General features: G+C 45.1%; 1 long non-coding RNA gene across 1 annotated transcript; it reads left to right on the top strand.

The window, feature by feature from the left end:
• Positions 1 to 684: 684 nt before the first annotated feature.
• LOC139548848 (uncharacterized) lies at positions 685 to 21,692 on the top strand. Its single transcript, XR_011669780.1, has 2 exons — positions 685 to 2,376; positions 20,655 to 21,692. It is a non-coding gene; the product is annotated as an uncharacterized lncRNA (long non-coding RNA).
• The last annotated feature ends 2,496 nt before the right edge of the window (positions 21,693 to 24,188 follow it).

Below are 24,188 nucleotides of genomic sequence, written 5' to 3' on the forward strand. Positions count from 1 at the left end.
AGAGATAACTGTTCTCTTGACGCTATGAGAACCTTACCACAATTGTGTTATTACAATGTTAATGCAATATCAGAACAACATCTCAATCCTCTACTGTCCACCTCTCTCTCTCTCTCTCTCTCTCCTCTCCTCTCCTCTCCTCTCCTCTCCTCTCCTCTCCTCTCCTCTCCTCTCCTCTCCTCTCCTCTCCTCTCCTCTCCCCTCCCCTCCTCTCCTCTCCTCTCCTCTCCTCTCCTCTCCTCTCCTCTCCTCCTTTCTCCTCTCCTCTCCTCCTTCAGTGCAGATTATGTGGAAAGGAGAGGAGGAAAGACAAATACCTTATATAGCCTACTACTAGAGATGCTGTAACCTCCTCTCAATGCACAGACAGAGTCCTGCTCTGATATTGAATTAAGTCTTTTTTTTAAAATATGTAGGAATGTTAACGGTACTCAACTACAACCCGAATTTATGAGTAAAACCCTCTGCTATATGCCACTCCTATTGGTCGGCATCTTTTGTTCACGCCTCCTAGCCCATAGTCATCCCCTACAACATTGGTGGGAGCACCTGTCACTCAAGGTGCATAAGCGGTGGGAGTCGTCAGTGTTCTTTGACGTTGGAGTTTGATTGGCCAGCTGTTGCTATTGGCGTCACTGCGCTGCCAGCTGATCGCAGTGAGAAGCCGGTTTGAAGGGAGTTGGACTAGAGAGAACCAAGACGCAGCGATAGAGGGACTGGCTGGTTGGGGAACTGCTGGGAAACTGGAAAGTGAAACTGGGGCGGTATCTTCGTTTTTACCGGTTAAGTTATAATGTATCGCACACTAATAGACGCAAGGGTGATAGTTGAATAGTTGTAAGTGTATTTTAAACTTGAACAATTATAGATGTGTTTCGTCCAGGACTAGAACTGTCAAACTTGATTGAGAGAGTTAAGGTGTGGCTGCCTTTAAAACGAGGTTTCTTCTTCAATACTTGCCTCTGACCTAAATGCTTATGATAATAAAGCTTGATCATAGCTATATACAGTGAGAAGTAGCCTAGCCGATCGATTTTCAATATTAATGGCGCATTTGATAGAGGAAGCATTCGATTTCACAACTAATAGTGCCGTCTCGACAAGGCTAATATGCAGTATTCTAAATATGACCGAAGGAATCTATTCTGCTATTATTTGGATGATCATAACAAGTATTTAATAATTCAATGTATAATGCTTTGAAATGGACGTAGCAACTTTACAATCATATCGCAGCCCACAGATGAGTGGCAAGTCAACGGAGCTGTGGGGCAGTAGGCCTAGTCCGTGATATAGAGTAATTCGATAATTGATAAAACATCTTATTTTTATTTATTTTGTATTTTTGTATCGTTTTTTTAATGATGGAGCTGCTTGTAACTAGGCTACTGACATGTTGAGTCACACCGAGGAAAGAAGTTAGTCTAACCTACAGAAAAAAGTAAGTGCGTCTATATTCATTTAAAAACTTTTAAATGTCTTTATGAGTGTGGAATAACATTAACTGAATAGATTGAAGTAATCTACAACTAAAATATAAAATAGAGCGTGAAATGAGACCTATTGAGACTATTGCCATAACCGTTACAAATATTGCAAATGGAATGTTCCAAATTATGTAATCAAATAGTTAACTTGCAGTGCCATTCGGACTATTTGTACTCTGGTCTGTAGGCGGTGCCTTCACTGCCATATTACTTAATTCAACACAGCAGTGTATTGAATATAAGATGTACGAGTTTTTTCAAAGGCCATCTCATATAGACTAAACGTTAAATGTATTGGTTTATGGACACTTCTATTGTGCGCATTCGTGGCCTATAGAGACAACGGGCGTGCCCATCAATTAGTCTACTTGTAAGAAAAATAATGGGGTCAAAGAGCCCAGAATAAGATTCGGTCATATTTAAAACTTAAACAAAATGTAAAAGATCAAGCTCATTGCTGTACTGTAAAACCGTTTTAAAATACCTATTCATAGATCATAGCTTTGAACTATACATTTTTTATAATTTAGTAGTATGCTACTAGCCTAAAGAATAATGCGTAATGAACTTACTCATTATCTTCTCGTTATTTAGTTAGAGTAACTCACTGTAATTCCCTTTAATTCGACTTAAAGGAGAGGATTGCGAAGCAAATTTCTTTAAGGCCCCACCCTTTACAGAGAAACATGGATGTGGACAACAGTTTTCCCCATACGTTTCTTCCTTTCCCCTTTCCCTCCTCTCCGCATCTCTCATTTGACGTTGATAAACCCTGCTTTAAATGGAGAGAACCTGTAACCTTCCCTATAAACTGGCTGGCAACACCCTAAAGATCAGACAGCAGGATCTTCATTCAAGCTCCCATGACATCTCCTTTCCCTTGATCAAGGTAAGATATGAACTGTCTTACCTCATTATTGAATACAATAAGTAGTCTATGATAGGCCTTGCTCTTTTAAATGAACTTTTTTCATCATTTACTTATTTTTCAGTGGAATTTTGTGGCAGGGATTATGTAAGTATAGGAACAAGTGTTTACAAGCTCTCCAACTCATGCTTATGCAATCACAGTTTGAGGATGTCAACACTCAGAGGAGAGCTGTTAGTTAAAATGTGACAGCTCATCAAAGAAAGCTCCACTCTCCACTCTAAAGATCTGGCACTATGTCATGTATAGGTCTAATCTTTTATTCACTCAATGACTGTTAGACTGCACCTGAAATTCCTTAAATCCTCAAAGCCTATCAATTCAATTCAACAATGCTCCCTTGCACACTTAATATCTCGAGCACTATTCCACTCCACCACCACCACCAGACAATCGATTTATTCTGAATTCCAGTCAAGACCTTGTTGGATTCATCCTGAAGCCTCGTAGGCAAACAGCCTGCAGACAGCCTGTTTGGCAGTGACTCATCTCTTCTTGGGTGTGATATTGATGCTTCATCCTTATTCACTGTGGGTGGATGAATTCTTAAGGCCTATAGCTGGTTTACTGGCTGGCTGCAATAAATTGACCAGGCAGGCTACTTGTATGAGTTGCAAGGGGCAAGAGGCAGGCAGTAGTTTCTTTTTTGCTTTCCCATGCACCTTCTTTTTTGATGCCTCTGGAGAGTGAAAGACTGTTTTGTCACGAGATCGAGACTTCAGGCTCCCAAGTTCCTCAGGGCCACTTTGACTTCCTACCCCTCCTCCTCCCGCCTCCCCCAGAGAACGTGTAGCCAGCAATTATCAGCTGTTTGGAAATGAATTATGTAATATGTAGCCTAGCAAATCTAACAGCCACAGGCCATACTCGATTGGCTACATCCAGATTATTTGAATGCCACTTTTTCACACTTGAGAATTACATGGGAATTATGTCAGTGGCAGCTAAGTTAACGCCCCATTGTAACTTAAGATGGTTCAATGGTATAACTTGAGATCAGTTTAACATATATGACATGTAGCCTACTGTCTCTCTATCTGAGGGACTCCATTGTCCGTCTAATGGACAATGAAAAGATTCTGTATGAATGAATGCTGCACTAAAACCTACTTGGAGGATCTGAAATGGGTGCATCAATAGGAACAGTTACAATGAGGTCTGATTTATCCTACCTGTGATACCACAGTTGTAAATCACATGAGATGGGTTTTATTTATTTTTTACCTTTATTTAACTAGGCAAGTCAGTTAAGAACAAATTCTTATTTACAATGACGGCCTAGGAACAGTGGGTTAACTGCCTTGTTCGGGGATTTGATCTAGCAACCTTTCGGTTACTGGCACAACGCTCTAACCACTAGGCTACCTGCCGGCTACCTGATTGGGTGATGAATGAGGGGGTGTGGTTTTATGGATGGAGGGGGTGTGGTTCACAATCGAATTGAATTCAAATGGAATGGACCACAACCCAGATCAGATTCTTATTACTTATTACTAAATCCAATGGATCACAGCAAAGTCTTCATAAAAGGGACCTTTTTATTTACAGTTTTAAAGACAAACCCTCAAGACTGTAAACGTGATTTCCTGCCCTTGCAACAACATAGCATCTCTGGCTGTATGTTTGTTCTGTGTTGTGTGTATGAGTTTGAGGGTGTGTGTGTGTGTGTGTCTGTGTGTGTGTGTGTGTGTGTGTGTGGTTAGCGAGCGCTGTCTTTATCTCTGCATGACTGGATGAGATTAATACAGATGTCAACAGAGCCGCTCCCCAGAACGACAGAACAACAGACAGAAAGACATCCCTGCTGGCTGGCCCGGATGGACAGACGGGCAGGCAGGCCGGGTGGACGGACGGACTGGCAGGCAATCAGGCAGACTGACAGACGGACTGACTGTATGGGTGTATATGAACAGAGGGATTGAGAGAGATATAAAGAGGGAGAGGGAGTATATGATGAAAGAGAGGAATGCTTGTAATTCAAGGTCTTTCTCTGCAGTCCTGTGTTCCCTCTGCCTTACTCCAATCTAATGATCGGAGTCATAGCAAGTCGTGACGATATGTGTGTGTATTTGTGTGTGTGTGCCCATTCTTATGGTTAGTGTGTATGAGACATAACATTCTCTTTAGTCCTAGAAATCCTCCACTCCCTCACATGAAAGGTATTAAACCATTCTGATCTATTAATAAAATAAGTATACATTTAATTTGACAGACACCTTTCAGGACACTTAAGAACACCTTACATTAAAAGTGCATACATTGAAGTGCAGGTTAAATTGGATTTAACCAATGGATTACTTACATTGATCCTATCCTCAGAAAAAAACGGAACAGTTTAATTTCACCAGAAGCTAATATTACTCTAGTCTAGCTTTGACATTAGCATGCTAATGCAGCTCTTATTGAGTAGCATAGTTGGGCTGTGCTGAATGCTGGATTGCACATTGACAGTTATTGATAGGCTATCAGAGTATTCCCAGTGGGTGAGGAAATGCAGTGGAAATGCGCATTCTAGAATTAGGTTGCATGTTTCAGACAGGGCCACACCCTATGGCTGTAGATGTATACACTGAATCACGCATCAGAGTACACACTTTACTTTACACTCTAATTGTAAATTGGTTATTTCTGGTTTGTTACAATTAATCCACATGTAACCAAAAACTATACCAAGGTAATCATTCTTTTATAACACTTTTATCGTTTTCGTTTTGACTAAATTCACTTAGGTGACCGTGGAACCAGATCAGATGAAAATTCACTAGCAATGTTATTTGACTTCTTTTGAGATGACAATGTACTGAGAAGTTCTCAACAGACATTGAGTGGGCTGAGTAGGCTCGACTCAGCAGGCGTTGTGGTGGTGAGTACCGGACTTACATAGGCTCTGTGTGTGGGACTGTGTGCACGAGGACAGACAGTGTCAGTCTGTAGTCTCAATAATAACAGACAGACTGTATAAAAACACACACAGCAGAAGTTGATTTGAGATCCCAGTGCTCCTATATATTCAAGGCCAAGTCTCTATGAACTTCAACTCTTTATCTTCAAGTGCCCAGCCTATTTGGTGCTTGGATCAATTCACTAGTGACTCAAGGCTGAGTTCTCTTATCACTAAGGGCTGGGACTGGGATCAATTCACTAGTGACTCAAGGCTGAGATCTCTTATCACTAAGGGCTGGGACTGGGATCAATTCACTAGTGACTCAAGGCTGAGTTCTCTTATCACTAAGGGCTGGGACTGGGATCAATTCACTAGTGACTCAAGGCTGAGATCTCTTATCACTAAGGGCTGGGACTGGGATCAATTCACTAGTGACTCAAGGCTGAGATCTCTTATCACTAAGGGCTGGGACTGGGATCAATTCACTAGTGACTCAAGGCTGAGATCTCTTATCACTAAGGGCTGGGACTGGGATCAATTCACTAGTGACTCAAGGCTGAGATCTCGTATCACTAAGGGCTGGGACTGGGATCAATTCACTAGTGACTCAAGGCTGAGATCTCGTATCACTAAGGGCTGGGACTGGGATCAATTCACTAGTGACTCAAGGCTGAGTTCTCTTATCACTAAGGGCTGGGACTGGGATCAATTCACTAGTGACTCAAGGCTGAGATCTCTTATCACTAAGGGCTGGGACTGGGATCAATTCACTAGTGACTCAAGGCTGAGATCTCTTATCACTAAGGGCTGGGACTGGGATCAATTCACTAGTGACTCAAGGCTGAGATCTCTTATCACTAAGGGCTGGGACTGGGATCAATTCACTAGTGACTCAAGGCTGAGATCTCGTATCACTAAGGGCTGGGACTGGGATCAATTCACTAGTGACTCAAGGCTGAGTTCTCTTATCACTAAGGGCTGGGACTGGGATCAATTCACTAGTGACTCAAGGCTGAGATCTCTTATCACTAAGGGCTGGGACTGGGATCAATTCACTAGTGACTCAAGGCTGAGATCTCTTATCACTAAGGGCTGGGACTGGGATCAATTCACTAGTGACTCAAGGCTGAGATCTCTTATCACTAAGGGCTGGGACTGGGATCAATTCACTAGTGACTCAAGGCTGAGTTCTCTTATCACTAAGGGCTGGGACTGGGATCAATTCACTAGTGACTCAAGGCTGAGATCTCTTATCACTAAGGGCTGGGACTGGGATCAATTCACTAGTGACTCAAGGCTGAGTTCTCTTATCACTAAGGGCTGGGACTGGGATCAATTCACTAGTGACTCAAGGCTGAGATCTCTTATCACTAAGGGCTGGGACTGGGATCAATTCACTAGTGACTCAAGGCTGAGATCTCTTATCACTAAGGGCTGGGACTGGGATCAATTCACTAGTGACTCAAGGCTGAGATCTCTTATCACTAAGGGCTGGGACTGGGATCAATTCACTAGTGACTCAAGGCTGAGATCTCGTATCACTAAGGGCTGGGACTGGGATCAATTCACTAGTGACTCAAGGCTGAGTTCTCTTATCACTAAGGGCTGGGACTGGGATCAATTCACTAGTGACTCAAGGCTGAGATCTCGTATCACTAAGGGCTGGGACTGGGATCAATTCACTAGTGACTCAAGGCTGAGATCTCGTATCACTAAGGGCTGGGACTGGGATCAATTCACTAGTGACTCAAGGCTGAGTTCTCTTATCACTAAGGGCTGGGACTGGGATCAATTCACTAGTGACTCAAGGCTGAGATCTCGTATCACTAAGGGCTGGGACTGGGATCAATTCACTAGTGACTCAAGGCTGAGTTCTCTTATCACTAAGGGCTGGGACTGGGATCAATTCACTAGTGACTCAAGGCTGAGATCTCGTATCACTAAGGGCTGGGACTGGGATCAATTCACTAGTGACTCAAGGCTGAGATCTCGTATCACTAAGGGCTGGGACTGGGATCAATTCACTAGTGACTCAAGGCTGAGTTCTCTTATCACTAAGGGCTGGGACTGGGATCAATTCACTAGTGACTCAAGGCTGAGATCTCTTATCACTAAGGGCTGGGACTGGGATCAATTCACTAGTGACTCAAGGCTGAGTTCTCTTATCACTAAGGGCTGGGACTGGGATCAATTCACTAGTGACTCAAGGCTGAGATCTCTTATCACTAAGGGCTGGGACTGGGATCAATTCACTAGTGACTCAAGGCTGAGATCTCATATCACTAAGGGCTGGGACTGGGATCAATTCACTAGTGACTCAAGGCTGAGTTCTCTTATCACTAAGGGCTGGGACTGGGATCAATTCACTAGTGACTCAAGGCTGAGTTTTCTTATCACTAAGGGCTGGGACTGGGATCAATTCACTAGTGACTCAAGGCTGAGATCTCTTATCACTAAGGGCTGGGACTGGGATCAATTCACTAGTGACTCAAGGCTGAGTTCTCTTATCACTAAGGGCTGGGACTGGGATCAATTCACTAGTGACTCAAGGCTGAGATCTCTTATCACTAAGGGCTGGGACTGGGATCAATTCACTAGTGACTCAAGGCTGAGATCTGTTATCACTAAGGGCTGGGACTGGGATCAATTCACTAGTGACTCAAGGCTGAGTTCTCTTATCACTAAGGGCTGGGACTGGGATCAATTCACTAGTGACTCAAGGCTGAGATCTCTTATCACTAAGGGCTGGGACTGGGATTGACTCTTGCGCTCTTAGTGGCCTTGGGGTCTATTCCACTCTCAAAGGGAATAGGCTTTGACTGGCCCTATCAGGGCTTAGGCTAGGACTGGGTCTAGTCCTCATAGTGCCTTGGTCAAGTTTGGACTGACAGTCAACAGTTTATAGCTCAACTAATGAAACTTCCATTGGTTCCATTTAATCTCCATGTTAAACAAGCAGTAGGAAATTAACCCTTAGGCCATTTCCAGCACCACCAAGGAATAGCCAGTGCAGAGCCACCATTTTTATCTAACAGTAAACTTAGCAGTGCCAATTCAACATGAACTAGTCCCATCCAGAGATTGAAAACCATGGGTGTGTCCAAAATGTCATCCCCTGGTCAACAATAGTGCACTATATAGGGAATAGTGTACCATTTCCCCTGTGATGGAATGAGTACAAGGCAGAAGGGACGCTGTGTCACTGTGTAATCTCCGGTTGATTAAATGGACTGCCACAGGTTTTGTTTTTCCCACAGCCCTGTATCCCTGGCCCTGTAAGTGACCTAGTTAAAGACCTAGTGCTATTGTGCCTTTGCCGAATTTCAGTCTCCCTATACGTACAGTACCAGTCAAAAGTTTGGACACCTACTCATTCAAGGGTTTTTCTTTATTTTCATGATTTTCTACATTGTAGACTAATAGTGAAGACATCAAAATGATGAAATAACACATTATGGAATCATGTAGTAACCAAAAAAGTGTTAAACAAATCAAAATATATTTTATATTTGAGATTCTTCAAAATATCAAATCAAATGTATTTATATAGCCCTTCTTACATCAGCTGATATCTCAAAGTGCTGTACAGAAACCCAGCCTAAAACCCCAAACAGCAAGCAATGCAGGTGTAGAAGCACGGTGGCTAGGAAAAACTCCTAGAAAGGCCAAAACCTAGGAAGAAACCTAGAGAGGAACCAGGCTATGAGGGGTGGCCAGTCCTCTTCTGGCTGTGCCGGGTGGAGATTATAACAGAACATGGCCAAGATGTTCAAATGTTCATAAATGACCAGCATGGTCAAATAATAGTAATCACAGTAGTTTATAGCCACCATTTGCCTTGATGACAGCTTTACACTCTTGGCATTCTCTCAACCAGCTTCATGAGGTAGTCACCTGGAATGCATTTCAATTAACAGGTGTGCCTTGTTAAAAGATAATTTCTTTCTTTCTTATGCATTTTAGCCAATCATTTGTATTGTGACAAGGTAGGGTTGGTATACAGAAGATAGCCTTATTTGGTAAAAGACCAAGTCCATATTATGGCAAGAACAGCTCAAATAAGCAAAGAGACATGACAGTCCATCATTACTTTAAGACATGAAGGTCAGTCAATTCTGAAAATTTCAAGAACTTTGACATTTTCTTCAAGTGCAGTCGCAAAAATCATCAAGCCCTATGATGAAACTGGCTCTCATGAGGACCGCCACAGGAAAAGAAGACCCAGAGTTGCCTCTGCTGCAGAGGATAAGTTCCGTAGAGTTACCAGCCTTGAATGAGTAGGTGTGTCCAAACTTTTGACTGGTACTGTACTTATACATGGTGAGGAAGGTAGACATACTGTACATACAGGTAGACATACATTGACCAACCTACTGTATGCATACACACAAGGTGGAAACGTGGAAGGATAGAGAGGTAGAGTGGAAGCTAGAGAGAGAAAGAGAGGGGGACAGACAGAGAGAGAGAGTGAGCGTTAGAGGGAGGTGGAAAGATAGAGAGAGGTAGAGGAACAGGGCGGGTCTGAGAGAGGTTGGGCCTGCGCATGTGTACTGTCTGTGTGTGTGCTCTGTGTGTGTGCTCTGTGTTCAGAGAGCGTGTAGGTCTAGGGCCTCTGCAGACTGAATGGAATTTATACCATATGTACTAGGCATCCCAGGAATGCACCCCAGGCCCAAAGAGCTGACCAATGGAAAGAGAGGAGAGGGAGTGAGAGAGATTGGGAGAGAGGCAGGGACAGGGAAGGAGAGAGAATGGGAGAGTGGGAGGGAGAGAAGGGGAGAGAGAGGGGGGTTGTATGGAGAGCAGAAGAGAGAGAGAGAGAGAGAGAGAGAGAGAGAGAGAGAGAGAGAGAGAGAGAGAGAGAGAGAGAGAGAGAGAGAGAGAGAGAGAGAGAGAGCAAAATAGTCGGAGGGAGAGAAGGGATATAAGGGAGAGACAGGGGTGATGGGGTTGATAGAGGGGAGGGAGAGGTAGAGAGGGAGGAAGGGAGCTAAGCAAGAAGGTATTCAGAGGGTGTTGATGGCAAGTGGAAGAGACAGAGGGACGGAGAGAGAGAGAGAGAGAGAGAGTTAGAAATCCATTCTGCAGGGACAAACCTGTTGAGCACAAATCCTTCTGTTAGTGGAAAATGCTGCATGTCTGGCAAAATGTCTGCTTGCTGTGGACACATCTGTTTAACATGGTTGTAGCTCAGGAACCTATGGACCCTGGTCAAAGGTAGTGCACTATAAAGGGAATAGGGCGCCATTTAGGACACATTCCATATGCAACGATAAAGATGAATACACAGATTTTGCCCAACTATTTATTGAAACGAGTTCTGCAATATCTATGTAATTACTATGTAGGCAACCCAAGAAACACAAAATATTCAATTTAACATCATGGTATCTGTGTGACCTCTTTTCCACCTCCACGAGTCAACATATTATTGTCAGAAACATTAGTAGACTGTAGTTCTCAGAAAATCTATGATTTCTCGACTGTGACACTTTTTCCCTGAAAAGTTATATTTGTTAGCAATTACTAAGCAATGAGCAGCTTTGCATCTTTTCACGATGTCCATATCACGTCTGTGGTTCTTTCTACTGCTCAGTTGTCTGTGGCAGGGGAACTACATTCATGTGGTTGCTGACACTATGTAGTACATGCTTCATATAATAATTGAGGTTATCGGATACATGCTTATGCTATAACTGAGCTATGTGCAAGCTGGTCAGGGAGCAGAGAGACGGAACACTTTATGGCAGCCAGTGCGCAAAGTATGTCAATGTGATCTGTGGTTGGATAAGAGCCTCTCTGTGTGTGTGTACGTGTGTGTGTACGTGTGTGTGTGGTGGTCAAAGCACTAGGCTGGGGGTTATAAGGTAGGTAGATACCTTAAGTAATGACAATCTTTGTGGGTTAGCAGGAGCTCATTTCCACTTGGAACTTAAACTATCTGCTCACTGTGTCTCAGTCTTCCAGAGTGTTCCCTGGATGGAATGTACTCCCAGGCCATCTGTGTACATCAGTGTATGTGGCAGCCTGCAGCTCATGAAGTGGTGGACACACACACAACACAGACATACATGTTTTTTCACTCTTGCTCTCAGACTAACACTGTCCTTTATGAAGAAACCACTGTGAGACTAACACTGTCCTTTATGAAGAAACCACTGTGAGACTAACACTGTCCTTTATGAAGAAACCACTGTGAGACTAACACTGTCCTTTATGAAGAAACCACTGTGAGACTAACACTGTCCTTTATGAAGAAACCACTGGGAGACTAACACTGTCCTTTATGAAGAAACCACTGTGAGACTAACACTGTCCTTTATGAAGAAACCACTGTGAGACTAACACTGTCCTTTATGAAGAAACCACTGTGAGACTAACACTGTCCTTTATGAAGAAACCACTGTGAGACTAACACTGTCCTTTATGAAGAAACCACTGTGAGACTAACACTGTCCTTTATGAAGAAACCACTGTGAGACTAACACTGTCCTTTATGAAGAAACCACTGTGAGACTAACACTGTCCTTTATGAAGAAACCACTGTGAGACTAACACTGTCCTTTATGAAGAAACCACTGTGAGACTAACACTGTCCTTTATGAAGAAACCACTGTGAGACTAACACTGTCCTTTATGAAGAAACTAACATCTTCTGTCCTATGGGGAAATGGATCCATGCCCTGTATGTGTGTATTAAGTGATAAGTTCACATGGTTTAGGATGGATGGAAGGATAGGCACAATGGTAAAGGGCACAATTCATGGGGCCCTGTTGGCGTCCTCCCTTCTCCTCGGGAAGTACTTTTAGATTGTATTTTTTAATGAGAGTTACAATCTACAGACCAGTCATATAGGTACATATAGGTATAGGTACATACTGTATACTGTACATTGGGTCCATTGCAATTCATTGGGTTATAAGTCCATTGAAGGAAGGGGCTCCCGCCCTCCCTCCTTCCCCTTCCCTCCTTCCCCCTCCATCTGTCCTTCGTCCTCCCTCCCTCCTCCTTCCCCCTCCCTCCCTCCTTCCCCTTCCCTCCTTCCCCCTCCATCTGTCCTTCCTCCTCCCTCCCTCCTCCTTCCCCCTCGCTCCTCCATCCGTCCTCCTCCCTCCCCCCTCCTTCCCCCTCCCTCTGCCCGGTACTTGAGCTTGGGTGTGACTACTACTCTCTTTCCCTCAACTTTCATAATTACACATTTAAGAAGAAGTCTCTCTCTCTCTCTCTCTCTCTCTCTCTCTCTCTCTCTCTCTCTCTCTCTCTCTCTCTCTCTCTCTCTCTCTCTCTCTCTCTCTCTCTCTCTCTCTCTCTCTCTCCCCCTCTCTCTCTCTCTCTCTCTCTCTCTCTCTCTCTCTCTCTCTCTCTCTCTCTCTCTCTCTCTCTCTCTCTCTCTCTCTCTCTCTCTCTCTCTCTCTCTCTCTCTCTCACACACACACTCTCACACTCTCACACTCACTGTTTTGTCTGTTTGCAAGCGAGTGGCCAAAGGAATTTTAGTTTTCACACATGGATGGAGAGGTCAGGGGAGTGTGAGGAGTGTGCACACACGAACACACACGGATGGACACACGCATTCACACACACACACAAACATACACAGATGGACACACACAGATGGACACACACACACACAGATGGACACACAGGTAGACACACATACACATTCATACAGACAGGCACACACAGATGGACACACACACATACATAGATGGACACACACGCACAGATGGACACACAGGTAGACACACATACACGTTCATACAGACAGGCACACACAGATGGACACACACACATACATAGATGGACACACACGCACAGATGGACACACAGGTAGACACACATACACGTTCATACAGACAGGCACACACAGATGGACACACAGGTAGACACACATACACGTTCATACAGACAGGCACACACAGATGGACACACAGGTAGACACACATACACATTCATACAGACAGGCACACACAGATGCAGACCCAGAAACAATGTTTTTATTCACACACACTCCCAAATCCGGGAGGGCGATGGCTAGACTGGTCTGGTCTGGGGGGAAAAGCACACAAATAATTTACTTTAATGTGTCACTTTTCCCAGGGATACTCCCCCTATCTCACTCTCCCTCCCTTCCTATCTCTCTCTCTCCCTCTCTCTCCCGCTGGCTTTCTGTCTCTCTCTCATTCTCTCTCTCTCACTCAATCCCTCTATATCTCCCTCTCAATATTTCTCTCTCTTGGATTCTCTCTCCGTCTCTCTCCACATTTATTCCTGTGTTGGTTTCAGAAGAGCAACATTAATGATGTAGTTAGTCATGACACATTGTTGATAACCTTGCAGCCCCCTTCGTTCTTATACAAATGTAGGATCTTAATTTGATCACTCAGTTGCAAGGAAATTTAAAACGTGTAGTGTATTTGAGGTTTAAAAGGCTTCTGAAGTTTGTAATTTCCACTTTGAAATTTTGATTTTGACTTAGATTTTTCATGTAGATGAATTATAATCCACATAATAATTCCTGTCCAAACTGGCTCAAATTAAGAGGAGGACTAAAGAAAGACTACAGGAAGAAAAACATCAGTGTGCATCAAGCTGACAACCCAGGATGCCATACAAATACATAGGCAGACACACAGGCACACAGCCTTGATGATACATAGGCAGACACACAGGCACACAGCCTTGATGATACATAGGCAGACACACAGGCACACAGCCTTGATGATACATAGGCAGACACACAGGCACACAGCCTTGATGATACATAGGCAGACACACAGGCACACAGCCTTGATGATACATAGGCAGACACACAGGCACACAGCCTTGATGATACATAGGCAGACACACAGGCACACAGCCTTGATGATACATAGGCAGACACACAGGCACACAGCCTTGATGATACATAGGCAGACACACAGACACACAGCCTTGATGATACATAGGCAGACACACAGGCACACAGCCTTGATGATACATAGGCAGACACACAGGCACACAGCCTTGATGATACATAGGCAGACACACAGGCACACAGCCTTGATGATACATAGGCAGACACACAGGCACACAGCCTTGATGATCAGCTAATGACACATACACACACACAGCTGTCATACAGCATGAGTGTGCAGCAGCGCGTGCGTGCGTGTGTGTGTGTGTGTGTGTGTGTGTGTGTGTGTGTGTGTGTGTGTGTGTGTGTGTGTGTGTGTGTGTGTGTGTGTGTGTGTGTGTGTGTGTGTGTGTGTGTGTGTGTGTGTGTGTGTGTGTGTGTGTGTGCTGTATTGTGGGAAAGTTTGGGGCAGGATGTCTGCCTCGCTGTCCCTCTGACGTCTGGGAGCCGGATACTCCCTAACACACACTTCCTGTTTACCCCCATAACACACACACACACACACACACACACACACACACACACACACACACACACACACACACACACACACACACACACACACACACACACACACACACACACACACACACACACACACACACACACACACACACACACACACACACACACACAACAATTAATTAACCTGTACATAGCCCATATGTAAATAGCCTACCCAACTACCTCATCCCCATATTTTTTTTGATCCTTTGCACCCCAGTATCTCTGCTTGCACATTCATTTTCTGCACATCTATCACTCCAGTGTTTAATTGCTAAATTGTAATTATTTCGCCACTATGGCCTATTTATTGCCTTACCTCCCTAATCTTACTCATTTGCACACACTGTATATACACTTTTCTATTGTGTTATTGACTGTATGTTTGTTTATTCCATGTGTAACTCTGTGTTGATGTTTGTGTCGCACTGCTTTGCTTTATCTTGGCCAGGTCGCAGTTGTAAATGAGAACTTGTTCTCAACTGGCCTACCTGGTTAAATAAAGGTGAAAAAATATATATAAAATCGGAGTTGTTTCCTGGCTACAGGTGTTCTTTCATAACCCGTAACCATGTCATAGTGCTATTTCCTGCCCCCCTCTTCCAGTTCCTCTTACATCCTCACTTCCTATTCGGGGGCGTAGATGCATTTGAATTAAATCAGTGCTATCAAGCAGACAGCAAAGAGCTCAAAGCAAGCTGTGTCTTCACACCAGTGTGTGTGTGTGTGTGTGTGTGTGTGTGTCTGTGTGTCTTCACACCAGTGTGTGTGTGTGTGTGTGTGTGTGTGTGTGTGTCCACACCAGATGACTCACCGTGGCATAATTGCAGTCAGATTTCTGTTGTCTGAGGTGGTTTGGTAAAATGGCAAAGCTTACAGTAACTGAGATCAGATGTCTACAGCATTTGCGCTTATGCATGCACACACACTAACATGCAAACACTATAACATATGTTGAAAAAACCTGTGTGGTGGGTAAACGCACGCAAGCACGCAACCACATACACTGTACACACAAGCAAGTACACAGACTCTCTCCTCCCCTGTCTCTGACTCAGCAGTTAGGTTTGAGTGGACGTGGGTCCCGGTTGATGGATATGCATGGTGCTCTTATGACTAATTCAATGAAGGCCTGTGTGATATTGCAGTGAATTTCTAATGGGATAGTTTGGTCAGTGTGTGTGTTTAAGGCTGGCGCCACTATCTGTCTCTGAGTTCCATGTGGCCTCCTCCACTGCTGCTTATGCCTGCAAGCCTCCAAGACCTACTCACAATTTGTCTTCTTCCTGTTGCTCTCCTCACTCCCTCTATTTCTCTCACTTTCATCCCTCTCATTTTCTCACCTCTCTCATGCTCACCATGCTCTCTCTCCCTCTCCCTCTCTATGCATCTCTTTCTCATCTTTTCCTCTCTCTCTTTCTCTCTCTCCTCTGTCTCACCTATTTCAGCCACTTTCTCTCTCTCCTCACCACCCTCTCTCTCATTAGCTCTGGGGCTGCCACCTTAGTAGTAGAAAACCTCTTTCTCTCTGGGTAGTCATTTTATAAAATATATATAGTTATATATTTATTCCTTCTCGTAGATTTTATGAGAAGTTGTTAAATTGGCATGTTATGGGTCAATGGAATCTCTCCAGAGTCACATTACTGCCATAATGTTGTAAATTAACAGAACATGAGTGGCATTTGCAACACATAACATATAAATCCTATGAGATGTCAAAACACATCCGGTTGCAGTAACAGTGACGTGAGACAGAGATGTTTCCCCCGTTGTAGTGACTAGTCTGGCCCCCCTCTCCTCCTTAGTTAGCAGTGTCAAATGGCATTTCATAACCAAAATGGATCGTGTATATTCCCAGGAGGCTTGGCAGTTTTCCCTTCCAGAGGATTCCTGCTGCTGTCAGTTAGGGAAGAAAACACTGTTTCATAACTCAAACCACATCCACTGTTATTCCAATTGGGTGTGGCTCCTGGTCTCACACACTGTCTAGCGCATGCATACGCTCTCATTCTCTCGCTCTCTCTCTCCCGCCCCGCCTCTCTCTCTCCTCACCACCCTCTCTCTCTCCTCACCACCCCCTCTCTCTCTCCTCACCACCCTCTCTCTCTCCTCACCACCCTCTCTCTCTCCTCACCACCCTCTCTCTCCTCACCACCCTCTCTCTCTCCCGCCCCGCCTCTCTCTCTCCTCACCACCCTCTCTCTCTCCTCACCACCCTCTCTCTCTCCTCACCACCCTCTCTCTCCTCACCACCCTCTCTCTCTCCCGCCCCACCTCTCTCTCTCCTCACCACCCTCTCTCTCTCCTCACCACCCTCTCTCTCTCCTCACCACCCTCTCTCTCTCTCTCCCGCCCCGCCTCTCTCTCTCCTCACCACCCCCTCTCTCTCCTCACCACCCTCTCTCTCTCCTCACCACCCTCTCTCTCTCCTGCCCCGCCTCTCTCTCTCCTCACCTCCCTCTTTCTCTCCTCACCACCCTCTCTCTTTCCCGCCCCGCCCCGCCCCGCCTCTCTCTCTCCTCACCACCCTCTCTCTCTCCTCACCACCCTCACCACCCTCGCTCTCTCTCCTCACCACCCTCTCTCTCTCCTCACCACCCTCTCTCTCTCCTGCCCCGCCTCTCTCTCTCCTCACCACCCTCTCTCTCTCCTCACCACCCTCTCTCTTTCCCGCCCCGCCTCTCTCTCTCTCCTCACCACCCTCTCTCTCTCCTCACCACCCTCTCTCTCTCCCGCCCGCCTCTCTCTCTCCTCACCACCCTCTCTCTCAATCAATCAATAAATTTTATTTTATATAGCCCTTCGTACATCAGCTAATATCTCGAAGTGCTGTACAGACACCCAGCCTAAAACCCCAAACAGCTAGTAATGCAGGTGTAGAAGCACGGTGGCTAGGAAAAACTCCCTAGAAAGGCCAAAACCTAGGAAGAAACCTAGAGAGGAACCAGGCTATGAGGGGTGGCCAGTCCTCTTCTGGCTGTGCCGGGTGGAGATTATAACAGAACTATGCCAAGATGTTCAAAAATGTTCATAAGTGACAAGCATGGTCAAATAATAATCATGAATAATTTTCAGTTGGCTTTTCATAGCCGATCATCAAGAGTTGAAAAACAACAGGTCTCTCTTTGTCACTCTTCCTGTCTCTTTCATTCTGCAAGAAATGAGCATCTCCAACAAAGTGTGTCCTATTCTCTGATGCAGAATAGGTCCCTTTCCTCTTCCTAGTAATTCTACTGGGAAGCGGGGAGCCAGTGACTAATATATTGATCTCCCGCTGACTTGAAAGCAATTTATGAGGGTGGGAGGTGGTGGTGGTGTGGGGCATTATTTACAGTGTTGTGGTAGCCTGGGCCTGAGGGTGGTGTACAGTATGTGTGTGTGTGTCGGTGTGTTGCAGTGATTTTTTAAAATGGAAGATCACAGAACTGCAGTGTGTATTTATATGTAATTCCCTCCTTAAACACGAACACACACACACACACACACACACACACACACACACACACACACACACACACACACACACACACACACACACACACACACACACACACACACACACACACACACACACACACACACACACACACACACACACACACACACACACACCTTTTGACGACTTGCCCTTTTCACCAATCGTCCAGCAGTGTGTAAGTGACAGTGTTTGACGTCAGAGGGCTGTTGTTCTGATGACTGATCACTGAGTCCACTCATCACCCAGGCAACCATGCACTTCCCAAGTGGACGAAAGGAGGGGGTGAAATATGAAAGCGTGTGTGTTGTATAAAGTGTGTGTGTGTTGTATAAAGTGTGTGTGTGTTGTGTAAAGTGTGTGTGTTGTGTAAAGTGTGTGTGTTGTGTATAAAGTGTGTGTGTGTTGTATAAAGTGTGTGTGTTGTGTATAAAGTGTGTGTGTTGTGTAAAGTGTGTGTGTGTGCAAAGTGTGTGTGTGTTGCTGTATAAAGTGTGTGTGTTGTGTCAAATGTCTGTGCTCCTAATAACACAGCCCACACACACTTAAACGTGCACATGAAGTAGGGTGTCATGCTCCATGTCAATACATGCGCGCACACACACACTCACTCTAAGACCAGGTCAGTAACAGCGGTAGCTGCAGGTGTGTTGTGATGGCTGAGTGCTGTACTGTGCTCTGTCAGAGCCTCTCTGGAGAGTCTGCAGGTGCTGGAGGACACTGACTGACCTACTGCATGGTGTCCTTTAACAAACACTACTGTACTGTAGGTCAGGACAGTAGGCTGACTAATGCTAGTCCTAAGCTTAATGGGAATAATGCTACTAGAAGATTCTGAGGCTGGCTACTGTTATAGTCTATGGCTAATGCTAATAAACACTGGAGGAATCTTCTCTGTCCATCTCTGTCTGCAAGCAAAGGCCGATTAGGGGAGGGGTGGTAGGGTTAGCGGTAAATAATAAAGAGGGAACATATATATAAAAAACACACACACACACACACACACACACACACACACACACACACACACACACACACACACACACACACACACACACACACACACACACACACACACTCCAATCATTATACATCCAAAATAGATCCCTTAGATCCACTCAGGAGGAGGATGGGTCCGAGGCGGCTGTATTGAAAGGGACTCAGCGCTTTGGCAGAGCTGGCTACTTTTCCTAGACTGGGTTGCGTGTGTGTGTGGGCCGAGTGTGTAGACCGCGTGTGTGTGTGTGGATCTATTGAGCGAGGCCTGCACACGGGAGCTTTCCACTGGAGCCCAGAGCAGAGCAACAAGAGGTGGGTTCGTTGGGTTTACAGAGTCGTTGGGTTCGCTGGACTGCTAAGGGCTTTTCCCAAAACCCTGTCCTTGAACTGTGACAAATCTGTCTGCGCTGCCTGGAAAATATGCAGCTAGGAAGAGGCATTTAAAACGGCATAACAAGAATAGTTTTCATATACTACAGCACATAGCGAGACTTTAATCATATGTTCAGCGAAAAGGCTAACCATACACTGACTGAACTAAATAGGCCTTACTATGTTACTGGGTATATATTTACAGTTGGTTGTTCTCTGGGTGTTTCTTGGTTGTTTTATGGGTTTTTCCCAAAGGACATAAGTTATTTATAACAATAGAACATCAACATAGATGGGACAGTCAAGTATAAGAGTTGTTTTAGCATTGTAGATGACTTAACACTTTTTGACTAGGCTATGGCTAAAAACGCAGCCCAGCTAAGCTTCATTCTTTATCATGGATGATAATGTGTTGTAACGAGTATCTCTTGAAGGTTTCACAGCCCTCCTGGCCGTTCATTCGGATTAATCTGACAAGAATTAAAGTGAACATTGCTGTCCTTTGATGACACGCTAATATTTTTCAACTCGGGTACAAAAACAGCAATGGTTTGATAGTTTGTTGGAGAAACAGTTGAAGACCTGAGGGAACAGTAGTGCCTAAAACAATTACAAACTCTGTGTCGACCGAAATGGCACCCTATTCCCTATGCGGTGCACTACTTTTGACCAAAGCCCTGCCAAAAGTAGTGCACTATATAAGGAAAAGGATGCCATTTTGGATGGGCATCTGATTCTCTCTTATTTGTAAATGCTACAGTATAAAGCGTGCCATATTACACTAGTGTGCAGCATCAGAAAGTTCCAGTCCCTTGTCCAGAGGCAAAGCATCTAGCTCCAGTATCTGTGTTGCATTAAGGCAGCTTATGGAGAGCTGGGTCAGCTGACGTGGGCTAGCTCAAGTGAGAACGCACATGACTGCACAGTTCACATATGTACACATCATCTCAAATGAATGCAGGCTGTTTGGCTTTCTGTCTTTCACAGTTATTCCCTTAGGATAGCATATATCGTACTGAATATTGCATTTTAGCACCAGTCAGTCAGACATATATTCTAATGTTTCCCTCTCTCTCTCCACCCTCCCTTCTTTCTCTCTCTACAGATTCCACTGCCCACCCTGATGGCCAAAGAGACAGAAGATGTAGCCTAATGTGTGTGTGCATCTGTTGCGTGTGTGTTTATATGTGTGTATTTTTGTACATGTTGCGTGGGTGCTCACTGGCTGACCCACAGCAGTTCTTCACTGGCAAGCTTTATGTCCTTGTGTACCAACTAAAGCTGCCAGCTGAAGAACTGTTGTGGTTGGCTCTTTCCTGCATCCCACACAAAAGACCAACAGACGCCTTCGAGAAATATGTGTGCGTGTGCGTGTGTGTGAGTGTGTGTGTGTGTGTGTGTGTGTGTGCGTGTGCATGTGTGTGTGGGTGTCCAGATGCCATGCATGGGATCAGTGAATTCTCCATCCAGATGTTCCATATAGCAACCTGTCAATGGTAGCAGTGTACAGCATGTTTAGAGGTAAATACAGCATACATGAAGCCTATGGCTAAAACAGAATAGCTAGCTATCCAAGACATCTGTTATGATGCAATAGGTCTCAGTTAAAATCACATGAACCCACTGCACTCAAATGGAATGTTCCCATTAAGTAGGAAGTAGAAAAAATGCTTACAAACTATGAAGTATGTTTACTAAGTATGACATTTGCTTACTAAATATGAAGTATGATCACAAAGTAGGAAGTACGCTTACTTGAAGTATGCTTACTGAAGATGGATTTTACTGTATGTGTGCTGTATTTTGCTCTATTTACAGTATGTTGTATTTAGCTTTATCTATGTTTACTCAACAGAGTTGTATCTATGCTTTCATGTACAATGCGAGCTCTTTTGTACCAAACAATCAGCATCAACTGCCCCCACAAATGGCCGCTGTATTCTACTCAGGCATTAACAGAGACGACTGCACATTGATGCTACTGTACATGCTGAGTCAGCCAACATTCCACACCCCAGCCAGGACCCGCCTGCTGCCCTTCTATGGGTTGAAGCTGCATGGTCGGGCATCATGGGTGCTGCATTGTATATCAGAACAAAACATATATAGGTTAATTTCGTATGCTACTCAAAACCAAGAAAAAGTAGAAGGATAGGAAGGTAGATGGACTGGCTACTCAAAAGCTAGAAGTATGTAAAAACATAGGATGATTGATGTAGGGAAGGAGGGAAGAACGATACAGTACGATAGATTTGGGAAAGAGAGAAGGACAGGAGGATAGATGGAGGCAAAAAGGACAAGAAAAGAGGTTAGGAGCATAGATGGAGGGAAGGTTAGGAGGATAGATGGAGGGAAGCTCAAGAGGGTAGATGGAGGGAAGGTCAAGAGGATAGATGGAGGGAAGATTAGGAGGATAGATGGAGGGAAGGTCAAGAGGATAGATAGAGGGAAGGTTAGGAGGATAGATGGAGGGAAGGTTAGGAGGATAGATGGAGGGAAGGTTAGGAGGATAGATGGAGGGAAGGTCAAGAGGATAGATGGAGGGAAGGTCAGGAGGATAGATGGAGGGAAGGTTAGGAGGATAGATGGAGGGAAGGTTAGGAGGATAGATGGAGGGAAGGTTAGGAGGATAGGTGGAGGGAAGATCAGGAGGATAGATGGGGGGAAGGTCAATAGGATAGATGGAGGGAAGGTCAGGAGGATAGATGGAGGGAAGGTTAGGAGGATAGATGGAGGGAAGGTTAGGAGGATAGATGGAGGGAAGGTTAGGAGGATAGATGGAGGGAAGGTTAGGAGGATAGATGGAGGGAAGGTCAGGAGGATAGAATGATGGATGAAAGGGAAAGAAGGAGGGAGGGAGAACAAGGCAAGGACAGACAACAAACAGCCTCCCGACATGCTAGTAAAAGGAGATGTGTGGCTTTGTTCCAGACTGTTGTGTGTGTGTTCTCTGGAGCAGGGCCCAGTGTTCTGACATGTGTTTCTGTGTATTAATGAGTCTGGAGGCGCTGCCAATGAGTGATGAGTGAGGACCCAGGGACCTCTCAAATAATGACTGCTCAGGTCCTCTCTCTGTTTCCTTTCTCTCTCCCTCTGTCCTCTTTTTCTCTGTCCTCTCTCTCTCTCTCTCTCTCTCTCTCTCTCTCTCTCTCTCTCTCTCTCTCTCTCTCTCTCTCTCTCTCTCTCTCTCTCTCTCTCTCTCTCTCTCTCTCTCTCTCTCTCTCTCTCTCTCTCTCTCTCTCTCTCTCTCTCTCTCTCTCTCTCTCTCTCTCTCTCTCTCTCTCTCTCTCTCTCTCTCTCTCTCTCTCTCTCTCTCTCTCTCTGTGTCACACCCACCCACATGCACACACACACACACACATGCACACACAATCTTGTACAGCTAACCTTGTGGGGATACACAATTCAGTCCCATTCAAAATTCTATTTCCCTAACCCCTAACCCTAACCTTAACCCAAAAAAACTAATCTTAACTCTAACCCTAACACTAACCCTAGCTCCTAACCGTAACCCTTAACGTAATTCTAACCCTAACACTAATTCTAACCTTAATCCTAATCCACTTAGAAATAGCATTTGAACTTGTGGGGACTAACAAAATATCCACAGTTGGTCACATTTTTGTTCGTTTACAATTCTTGTGGAGACTTCTGTTAAACACGTCCACACCCACACCCACACACACACTACATCCCAGCGCCTGACCCTCAGCACGCCATAAATCTGACTTCAAGGGCGGTGTCGGCATCGGCGAGAACAGGATATGAGAGCGTGGCCCTCTCAAAATCTTCCCCTCCAGATGAGAACAAATGTAGAGAATGTTCCAGATGCCCCGGACGCTACAGTCTAGGAACATGTGGAGCCAAGAGCTGGAAAACGAGCAGCCCTTCCTATCTTTCCATGCATTTTCTCTCTGTTGTCTAACTTATCCGTCTCTGTTTTGGGCTGTTGGTAGGCTAGCTTTTTGTTTCGTACTGTTATCTCTTTGTTAGTGTCTCCTTATCTTGTTGTCTTGTCACTCTCATCTCCCTTCCTTTTCTGTCTAGCATCTTAAAACACACAAACACACACACACACACACACACACACACACACACACACACACACACACACACACACACACACACACACACACACACACACACACACACACACACACACACACACACACACACACACACACACACACAGTTTCCTCTGAGCACGGAACAGAAGCACTGCTGTCAGGGCAGGGCTGTGACCTAGAGAGTAGTATGTCTGTGTGTGTGTGTGCGTCTCTGTTTGTGTGTGTGTATCCCGCTGTGTGTGTGTGTGTGTGTGTGTGTCTCCCGTTGTGTGTTTGGGTGTGTCAGGTCGCAGGCCAAGGTCTCCAACCTGATCCGCTCTGAGGCAATCGGCCTGCGAATGCATTAAGAGATTGCGGGGGGGGCGCCGAGCCGAGGCTCATTGGCTCGACCTAAAGACATACACATAATCCTGGCTGCTCTGCTGTGGTCTGCTCCACCTGACAAGGATACATGTGGCAGGTGTGTCTGTCAGGGACTGTGTGTGTGTGTTTGTGTGTGTGTCTTAGTGTGTATCCTGTCTGAGCTGTACCCCACCACCTCAGGCATGCCCCTGTCCTTGGGCACCTTTACC

This window comes from Salvelinus alpinus, chromosome 22 (assembly GCF_045679555.1).
Source record: "Salvelinus alpinus chromosome 22, SLU_Salpinus.1, whole genome shotgun sequence".
Taxonomy (NCBI): domain Eukaryota; kingdom Metazoa; phylum Chordata; class Actinopteri; order Salmoniformes; family Salmonidae; genus Salvelinus; species Salvelinus alpinus.